The sequence below is a fragment of the Nansenia antarctica genome (genome assembly GCF_963989245.1).
Source record: "Nansenia antarctica genome assembly, chromosome: 19".
Taxonomy (NCBI): Eukaryota; Metazoa; Chordata; class Actinopteri; order Argentiniformes; family Microstomatidae; genus Nansenia; species Nansenia antarctica.
Window position 1 is genome coordinate 6,159,754 of NC_137692.1, and position 10,638 is coordinate 6,170,391.

The 10,638-nt window shown below is 43.7% G+C and overlaps 1 pseudogene across 1 annotated transcript; it reads left to right on the plus strand.

Annotated features, from left to right (window-relative positions):
* Positions 1-860: 860 nt before the first annotated feature.
* On the plus strand, positions 861-10,136 carry LOC308173847 (ubiquitin carboxyl-terminal hydrolase 42-like; annotated as a pseudogene). Its single transcript has 13 exons — positions 861-1,089; positions 1,861-2,070; positions 2,246-2,356; positions 2,854-2,953; positions 3,391-3,458; positions 3,581-3,651; positions 3,782-3,864; positions 3,941-4,052; positions 4,219-4,359; positions 4,522-4,822; positions 5,183-5,851; positions 8,380-8,827; positions 10,129-10,136. The product of its transcript is annotated as a ubiquitin carboxyl-terminal hydrolase 42-like (transcript).
* The last annotated feature ends 502 nt before the right edge of the window (positions 10,137-10,638 follow it).

Genomic DNA, 10,638 nt, shown 5'->3' on the forward strand with positions numbered 1-10,638 from the left:
GTGTGTACGAGCCATTTATTTGGTACAAGCAGGCGCATTTTTAGTTTGGCAATATTATTCGGTGAAATCTTATTTAACGAACGGTTGTATCGGTGGGCAAATTCTTAAAGTGATAGGAATGTTTTGCCATGCATTGTAAACCTGGTGGTTAATATGACATACTAATGGATCTCCATAATACACTACTATGCTCCAAATGCTTCTAGATGTATGCTTATTCCTGTGCGTATTACTGACACTGTCCCTCACTTACTTAGGAGCTCTATCTCTCTTTCCTTCTCTTTCTTAGCTATGTACATTTGATTCAAAAACCAAAAACTGGCTTTGGTTTGCTAGCTACTCTTTTTGTGAACCCTTCTTTGTTCCTCAAGCTTTCATTTGAAACGATTTTGTTCTGCCATATTTCATGGGGATTGACTGAGTATCATAAGCCCCTCTCAGTACCAGACAGGGAGTCATTCCTGCTATAATGTGTGAATAGATCCACCAACTGAATCTGTCATACCCAGAAGTCACCCATTTATAATAGAAAATCAGTGTGTTTGATTTAGATGCTGGACAGAACATGCATGCATGCAGGTAGCTAAGGATGACACTGTATTAAAGTGTTGCTTCATAGGTTGTTTAGAGCATCCTATATACACTGCACTTTATTTGGCACTCTTGGACTACAATCTGAATATCATAGCGTAATACTAACCCACTAGAGCTCCAGTGAAGATTGTATGTGTGCTTGGTTCAGATACAACTTCACTAATCTCTACCAGGGTTATCATTCCTCAACTAGTTGTCAATACTTACATATTAAATAGCTAACACTTTCATCTGTGTTTGTTGTTTTTGCCCATCAGCAATGAACAATGACCATAGTTGACAGATCTTCAGAGAAGTCTGACCTTGAGTCAGTCGGGTGCAAGCGCTCCCCCTTCAGTAGTGGAGACGGGATGGACAGCAGCTGCTCCAGCTGGGGGGTGGGCCCCTCACCCAATGACACCCCCAGGGTGAAGACAGGCGGCTGCCTGGGCCCCACACCTGGAGCTACCATCTACAGCAGTGCGACCCACTCAGTGGATCGGCCCAAGGAGCAAGGTGAGAAGATATGGTTTGTTAAATCAAAAGGTCTCTTGATGCTGGGTAAAAACGAGGGCAAATACCTGCACTCACTGTAAATGTATTCAATGTGTGTGCTGAGGGAATTCCCGCCCAATTGACCGACTGAACAGGTTTCCTAGGTGTTGTGTGTCTTTTCTCTATGGCATGGCAAGTTATGTAAGCATGTTGTACTGTGAGGGGAGGTAATCCATCGCTTAATGTAGCCCCAAGCAAATGACCCAGAATGAGGTTCTCTCTTGTAGAACCTACTGTGTGATGTCAGTAATAAAGACAGCATCTCTCTGCCCTCTGCTCTCACCTAGCACTCCATCGCTTGTTTCCAAGTTGAATGAATGAATGAATGAATGAATGAATGAATGAATGGTCTTTATTGTCATTGCTACAGTACAGGTACCAAACAACGAAATTTAGGAGGGGTGGCTCCCCTGGTGTTAGGAAAAAAAAAAATAAACTTTTAAGAAAAAACACAAGAAGGGAAGGAGCTGGTTTACATAAATAAAGGCTATGTACACTATCCACTATACTATACTGTACAGATAGACGACTAGGGTTGTCATATTGCACAATAGTGTTATTGCACATTTATTTAAAGTGTCGCAGTTTGCAGGCTTGAAATGTACATATTTGTGCCTCAGCACTACACCTGATTTTTTTCCCATATAAACAAAACGTAAAACTTTCTTTAAAAGTATTTTCCGCCTGTGACTAATCTCAGTGTTTTTATTTGTGTTTCCCCACCCTCCCCAGTGGTGCTGAGCAGTGGGGACGGCATTGGCCTCCCCCAGAAGGTCCTGTTCCCTATGGAGCGGCTCAACTTGAAGTGGAGCCAGATCCACCGCATCGGAGCGGGCCTCCAGAACCTGGGAAACACCTGCTTCCTCAACTCGGCTCTGCAGTGTCTCACCTACACCGTTCCCCTCACCAACTACATGCTGACCCGGGAACATTCCAAAACATGTATGTGAATGAAGATATAACCAATCTGGTTTCCAGACTGAATGACTATTTAGGTCGTGATATATTGAATTTTAAACAATTGTATTGAGGAATGAAGTTAATCGGAACAGAATGCTAAAAGATACGGTACAACATGCCTCTTATCCGATTAACTTCCATATCTGTTCCCCTTTAGGTGATGAGCCTGGTTTCTGTATGATGTGCACCATGCAGAACCACATCACCCAGGTCTTTGCTAACTCGGGGAACGTCATCAAGCCCATTGGTGTCTTCAATGAACTAAAACGTGAGTGTCCACTCACAATCAGAAAAAAAACTATATTACTATTTAATATATGCTTGATGGAAATATGTGTTGTTGTAAAAAAATACAATAATAACAATAATAACTGCCTGCAATCACATCAGAACAAAACCAAAAAACATATTTGCTGTATCAAAATAATAGATATATGGACAATATGACCAGCCTGTCAGCTAAATAGTTTTCCCTCCAAAAATGCAAAGAGAGTTGGATAGCATCACAGGTGCCAAATCCAGGGAACACACAGTATCTTCAGAAAATTTATTTTCCCTCCAAAAAAGTAGAAGGTGCTATCAATTTATTTTGGAGGGAGAACTATTTGACAGACAGCTTCTTAGCAATAGCATCCTATGCTTCCACCAAAATACCAAACGATAAGTAACAGCTAACCATAACCATGTCAATGTGATTGTTTGATGCTCTCAAGTGTTTGTCAACTGTATGGTTTGGTCATCTACCTGCCCTGTTACACCCGGTAGGGATCGCAAAGCACTTCCGCTTAGGGAGTCAGGAGGATGCCCACAAGTTCCTGCGATGCACAGTGGATGCTATGCAAAAGTCCTGCCTGCCTGGAACCAAGTAGGTGTTACTGAGGGAGTTATGGAAATCAGTGTTCAGCCACTAGGATGTAGTGTACTTGGATCTGACCTACATTCATATTTAGCTTAGAATACAGTGAGACATGATTAATAGATATGTTGCAATGACCCTCGCTTATAGAAGCGACCCTTAAAACTGACTGTAGCAAGCTCTTGTGGATAGTGGATTTCCTTTCTGCGCCAACAGGTTACCTTTCTGTAATTATCTTTGCTCTATTTCCTCTGCTGTCTCTTCCCCTTTATTTCTTCTTCTCAAAGGGCTGTAACAGTTTGTGTTGCTAATGGTTAATAAACGAGTATCTTGATTTGAGAATGTACTGTAGTACAGACTGGCTGACTATTAGGAATAATTCATTCACATTTTGAGTAGTTTGTAGTTTGTCTTTTTAATTCTTCTGACATTTCTTTTTTCAATAGATTGGACAGGCAAACGCAGGCAACCAGTTTTATCCACCAAGTCTTTGGAGGGTACCTACGATCCAGGGGTAAGTTATTGGTCCAAACTTGCATTGCTCATTTGTATGCTGCTTATACTGTATGTATGTTGCTTACCCGTACAAAGTTAGCAAAGAAAAGCACTGAATCTTCAATGCTCAATCTTTCACAGTAAAATGTTTAAACTGCAAAGCAGTCTCTGACACGTTTGACCCCTACTTGGATGTCGCATTGGAAATAACGGTAACACACAATTATACATAATCATTCTGCTGTTTCACATCAATCAAGTACCTTTTGCAAGAATTATTCATCGTGATATGAGATATTGGTAATAAGTAAATAATTGAGAATTGTGTCTGTCGTCTTGCAGATGGCTCCCAGCATAACCAAGGCACTGGAGCAGTTTGTCAAGCCAGAGCAACTGGATGGAGAGAATGCATACAAATGCACAAAGTTAGTATATACCTGTATTCATTTATTTGTGCAGCCTATTGAGTTTGGAATGCAACTGACTAAAACCTGTCTGCAGGTGTAAGAAAATGGTTCCAGCCTCAAAGAGATTCACCATCCACCGGAGCTCCAACGTGCTCACCATCTCACTGAAGCGCTTTGCCAACTTCAACGGGGGCAAGATTGGAAAGGTAAGATCATTTTGGGAATATTTGGATTCAGGTTTAGAATGTTAAATGCAATAGGGTATTTTTTTCCTCTTCTCAGACAATCAGAAATGCCATAGTTATTTTGAAGATGTACCCCGTGTCCGTTTCCCTGTGTGGTGCTGACCACGTCCTTACTCTCCTTACTCAGGACGTGAGGTACCCCGAGTACCTGGACCTTAGGCCCTTCATGTCCCAGTCCCACGGGGAGCCCCAGGTCTATGTTCTGTACGCAGTGCTGGTCCACTCAGGCCGTAGCTGCCATGCTGGACACTACTACTGCTACATCAAGGTATCACACACACACACACACACACACACACACACATACACACACACACACACACACACACCCCATAAAAATTCAGTTCACCAGTGCATCAGCCAGTCTCATTTTGCTCAGAATTAGATGTTGATGTGATGTGACGTTAACAGTCCTCTTCTTAATTCTCAGGCCAGTAACGGGCAGTGGTATCAGATGTACGACTCCTCGGTGTCTGTCAGTGACATCAGATCCGTTCTCAACCAAAAGGCTTACGTGCTCTTCTACATCAGGTGAGTACCACAGAGGCGCAAAGACACTTCACAACTTACATTTCTTGTGCATGCCCCCCCCCCCCCTGTACTGTAACCTCGTGAGCCGCACCCCAGGCCAGTCGTCCCCGCGCCCTGTCCTCACGCCCCGTGTCAACCTTGGGCCTCGCCACAACTCCACCGGCTTCATCGGCCCCCAGCTGCCCCCAAACATGGCTAAGTTACAGCCTCTATACTGCACTGTATACACACACACACTCTTTGATTGTCATATGAGCCTCCACACGCAGCTTCACACCACATTGGCATGATACTTAATGATAATTCTGATGATTATTAAAGATCAATGAATGATAATACTGTATTCACAGCAAGCTCGCGTACCAGCGTTTCGCACAGATTTGTTTTTGGCAGGGCACATGAGTACACATCCAGCGATGCCATTACCATTTACTCATTTTCTATTGAGTTCTATCTAAGCCAAAACTCCAGACAGGGGGGTCCGCCCCACCTATTCAATGGTAAGGGAAACAGCAGTGTGTAATGAGGCTTGTAGCTAACTTATTTTGGTTGTTTCACAGAACACCCTTCACGTCAACGGGAACGGCTCTCTAAGAGACAATCCATCTGGCTCCAAGCCTAGCACCAGCAGTGGCGGCCTCGGAAAACCGAGCCACGTGCTGCCCTCCGCCTCCTCTTCTTCATCCTCCTCGTCCTCCATCTCCTCAAACCCACTCTGCCGTCCCACTGGGATCCCCGACCCTGCTCTCCTTCTACAGAAGCTCTCCTTCTACATTGGCCAGGGCAAGCAGATCCGCCCCTCCTCATCCTCTTCTTCAGCCTCAGCTTCCTCCTCTTACGTCCAGCCGTCCGCCTCCTCCTCTTCCTCTTCCTCACAGTCTACCTCAGCCTGTATGTCCGCCCCTCGCCCGCCTCGTATGAACGGCACGTTAGCCAGTAATGGGAATCACGGCTCCTCCTTCCTGGTGCCGTACGGCCACGAGTCATCAGAGGAGTCTGATCAGGAGGGCGGCGCTCTAGAAAACGGCCTGGCCAAGCCTAATTTCAACGGGAGGAACGGAGGAGCCGTCTACGGACCGGCCCCGCGACCCCAGCCGGCCGTTAAGACCAACGGTGCTGGTGGGAGTGAGGCTGGGGCGTACCACAACAGTAACGGCATCGCCAAACCCAACCAGAACGGTCACCAGAACGGACACCACAAAGTCAATGGCCTCAAACACACTGACAAGGTACTTAGTCAAATAACATGCCAAAACGGTAGCATAGAATAGTTTCTATCTGATAAAGTGTGGTTATCTGATATCGGGCCACGTATAGGATTGTTGTCATGGTATTTGGCTGCTTGCAAGGACAAGAGAAGAAGCTATTGTTGTTGAAATACTATTGCAAAGCATTATCCTGCAGTATGTCATCATGTCATTATCCTGCAGTATGTCATCATGTCATTATCCTGCAGTATGTAATCATGTCATTATCCTGCAGTATGTAATCATGTCATTATCCTGCAGTATGTAATCATGTCATTATCCTGCAGTATGTAATCATGTCATTATCCTGCAGTATGTAATCATGTCATTATCCTGCAGTATGTAATCATGTCATTATCCTGCAGTATGTCATCATGTCATTATCCTGCAGTATGTCATCATGTCATTATCCTGCAGTATGTCATCATGTCATTATCCTGCAGTATGTCATCATGTCATTATCCTGCAGTATGTCATCATGTCATTATCCTGCAGTATGTCATCATGTCATTATCCTGCAGTATGCCATCATGTCATTATCCTGCAGTATGTCATCATGTCATTATCCTGCAGTATGCCATTATGTCTTTATCCTGCAGTATGTCATCATGTCATTATCCTGCAGTATGTCATCATGTCATTATCCTGCAGTATGTCATCATGTCATTATCCTGCAGTATGTCATCATGTCATTATCCTGCAGTATGTCATCATGTCATTATCCTGCAGTATGTCATCATGTCATTATCCTGCAGTATGTCATCATGTCATTATCCTGCAGTATGTCATCATGTCAATATCCTGCAGTATGTCATCATGTCATTATCCTGCAGTATGTCATCATGTCATTATCCTGCAATATGTCATCATGTCATTATCCTGCAGTATGCCATTATGTCATTATCCTGCAGTATGTCATCATGTCATTATCCTGCAGTATGTCATCATGTCATTATCCTGCAGTATGTCATCATGTCATTATCCTGCAGTATGTCATCATGTCATTATCCTGCAGTATGTCATCATGTCAATATCCTGCAGTATGTCATCATGTCATTATCCTGCAGTATGCCATTATGTCATTATCCTGCAGTATGTCATCATGTCATTATCCTGCAGTATGTCATCATGTCATTATCCTGCAGTATGTCATCATGTCATTATCCTGCAGTATGTCATCATGTCATTATCCTGCAGTATGTCATCATGTCAATATCCTGCAGTATGTCATCATGTCATTATCCTGCAGTATGTCATCATGTCATTATCCTGCAGTATGTCATCATGTCATTATCCTGCAGTATGTCATCATGTCATTATCCTGCAGTATGTCATCATGTCATTATCCTGCAGTATGTCATCATGTCATTATCCTGCAGTATGTCATCATGTCAATATCCTGCAGTATGTCATCATGTCATTATCCTGCAGTATGTCATCATGTCATTATCCTGCAATATGTCATCATGTCATTATCCTGCAGTGTGCCATTATGTCATTATCCTGCAGTATGTCATCATGTCATTATCCTGCAGTATGTCATCATGTCATTATCCTGCAGTATGTCATCATGTCATTATCCTGCAGTATGTCATCATGTCAATATCCTGCAGTATGTCATCATGTCATTATCCTGCAGTATGTCATCATGTCATTATCCTGCAGTATGTCATCATGTCATTATCCTGCAGTATGTCATCATGTCATTATCCTGCAGTATGTCATCATGTCATTATCCTGCTGTATGTAATCATGTCATTATCCTGCAGTATGTAATCATGTCATTATCCTGCAGTATGTAATCATGTCATTATCCTGCAGTATGTAATCATGTCATTATCCTGCAGTATGTAATCATGTCATTATCCTGCAGTATGTAATCATGTCATTATCCTGCAGTATGTCATCATGTCATTATCCTGCAGTATGTAATCATGTCATGTAAATATTTTCATCAGTGCGCCCATTGATGTTTGTGTTCTGTGGCAGGTGTCTAGCAGTGGTCCTGGGCTGTCGTCTGGTGTGGGTCCAAGCATAGCTAACGGCAGGGAGTCTCATCACAGTCGGCCAAGGTGAGACAACCCTCACACCTCCAGGCACTGTGCAGATTTCAATGATTTTAAATTATGATATTAAGAATGTAATTGTATTAAGCCTGTATGCTTTTCTTCTTCTTTTTTTCTAGCAAAGAGGTATATAATACCCAGGCCACCCCTTCTCAGAGTGAGAGTCTGCACAGTGCAGTTAGTGAGGGTCGACTCTCCCTTACACCAGAGATATGCGCCTCCACCCATGACAACGGAGCTAATCCGCTCCCTCACCACGCACCATCCTCTGCTGCTAGTTCGCCAATGCCCACTGCCACCATGAACACATCGGATGTAGGAGCTAATTCGCTAACCGATGCCCAGAGGGCAAGTAGTTCCACTACGCACCCCAACAACCAGACGGCCTTATCCACCTAGCCGACACCCTCCCTCGACACCCCGGTCACCTCTGCCTTCTCCAAGCCCCCGCCTGGCCCAGCCCCGGGGGCCTCTGTGGGCCTGGTAGCCCCACACAAGTACGACACCAGGGAGATCCAGAGAACTGTCTCTGAGACCGACAGCCTGGCCACAGGGCCGGAGCGACGAGAAGAGGGCAGAGAGCCCCATCTGGACAAGCCCAGCTCCAAAGAAGCAGTGAGGAGGGCAGGAAGCAGTGAGGAGAGGCCGAACCGGAAGCGCCGTTACCATGACGACGACCATGTCAACGACCACTCTCCTAATAAACAACGCCGCACCGACTACGATGACTTCAGCCTCCCTTCTGGTCATGCATCGCCAACGGCACCCCATCAAGGAAGCAGTGAGGAGAGGCCGAACCGGAAGCGCCGTTACCATGGCGACGACCATGTCAACGACCACTCTCCTAATAAACAACGCCGCACCGACTACGATGACTTCAGCCTCCCTTCTGGTCATGCATCGCCAACGGCACCCTTTTTTTCTCTGCATCCCTCTTTTCACACTCACTGAGACACCCTTTCTTTCTATCCTTTCTTTTAAACTCATTATTCAAGTATACAAAAAAACATTAAAAAAATAAACATGTTATCACTTTTGGCTGTGGACCTTTTGTGTTTGCTTTTTAAAAATCCAGTTAGTTTTTTCTAGCGTTCATAAGAAAGAATACTGTGAATTTAATTTTGAACTGTACTATCAGTTATTTTTTATACATAAACAGTCCTGTATCAGGAATACCAATAGAGTTTTTTTTTTTTCATGTTTCTGGTTTGTTTTAGACAATTCCCACAACTTAATTTAGACCATGTTCTATGGACATAAGTCAGTGAAATGGGTATGGTTTGCTGTTTTTTCTATGTAAAAAAAAACAGTTATGTTATACCTTTTAGTTCAACAATAGCATGTAAAATATATACATTGTACAAGGTATATAAAAAGCCTTAAATATATTTGTTAATGTCAGAAATTGTAACCCTCACTTTGTTTACAAGCATTGTTTGTTGGAGTGAATGCTTATGATGGGCATGTACACCACAATGGGTAAAATGTCCGCCTTTCTACCAGATGGAGTTATTATATGGAAGCTACCCCTTTTGGTTAAATAATTTTCGTATGAGTGATTGATATACTGAACTGAGTGTCACAGACTTTTTTGGGGAGGTCAGAGAAAGGTTGTTTGTTGTACCACTTCTTGGATTCAGGGCTTATCATACGTATACAGTGCAATGGCATGGTCGTTTTTGTAGGTTTTTCTAGTCATACAATGACAGGATGGGTTTAACATGGGAGCTAAATACTCATTTCTTATTCACGTGACACAGTATTGAATTAGTCATTATCCTGCAGTATGTCATCATGTCATTATCCTGCAGTATGTCATCATGTCATTATCCTGCAGTATGTAATCATGTCATTATCCTGCAGTATGTCATCATGTCATTATCCTGCAGTATGTCATCATGTCATTATCCTGCAGTATGTCATCATGTCATTATCCTGCAGTATGTAATCATGTCATTATCCTGCAGTATGTAATCATGTCATTATCCTGCAGTATGTAATCATGTCATTATCCTGCAGTATGTCATCATGTCATTATCCTGCAGTATGTAATCATGTCATTATCCTGCAGTATGTAATCATGTCATTATCCTGCAGTATGTCATCATGTCATTATCCTGCAGTATGTAATCATGTCATGTAAATATTTTCATCAGTGCGCCCATTGATGTTTGTGTTTGTGGTCTGTGGCAGGTGTCTAGCAGTGGTCCTGGGCTGTCGTCTGGTGTGGGTCCAAGCATAGCTAACGGCAGGGAGTCTCATCACAGTCGGCCAAGGGGAGACAACCCTCACACCTCCAGGCACTGTGCAGATTTCAATGATTTTAAATTATGATATTAAGAATGTAATTGTATTAAGCCTGTATGCTTTTCTTCTTCTTTTTTTCTAGCAAAGAGGTATATAATACCCAGGCCACCCCTTCTCAGAGTGAGAGTCTGCATGGTGCAGTTAGTGAGGGTAGACTCTCCCTTACACCAGAGATATGCGCCTCCACCCATGACAACGGAGCTAATCCGCTCCCTCACCACGCACCATCCTCTGCTGCTAGTTCGCCAATGCCCACTGCCACCATGAACACATCGGATGTAGGAGCTAATTCGCTAACCGATGCCCAGAGGGCAAGTAGTTCCACTACGCACCCCAACAACCAGACGGCCTTATCCACCCAGCCGACACCCTCCCTCGACACCCCGGTCACCTCTG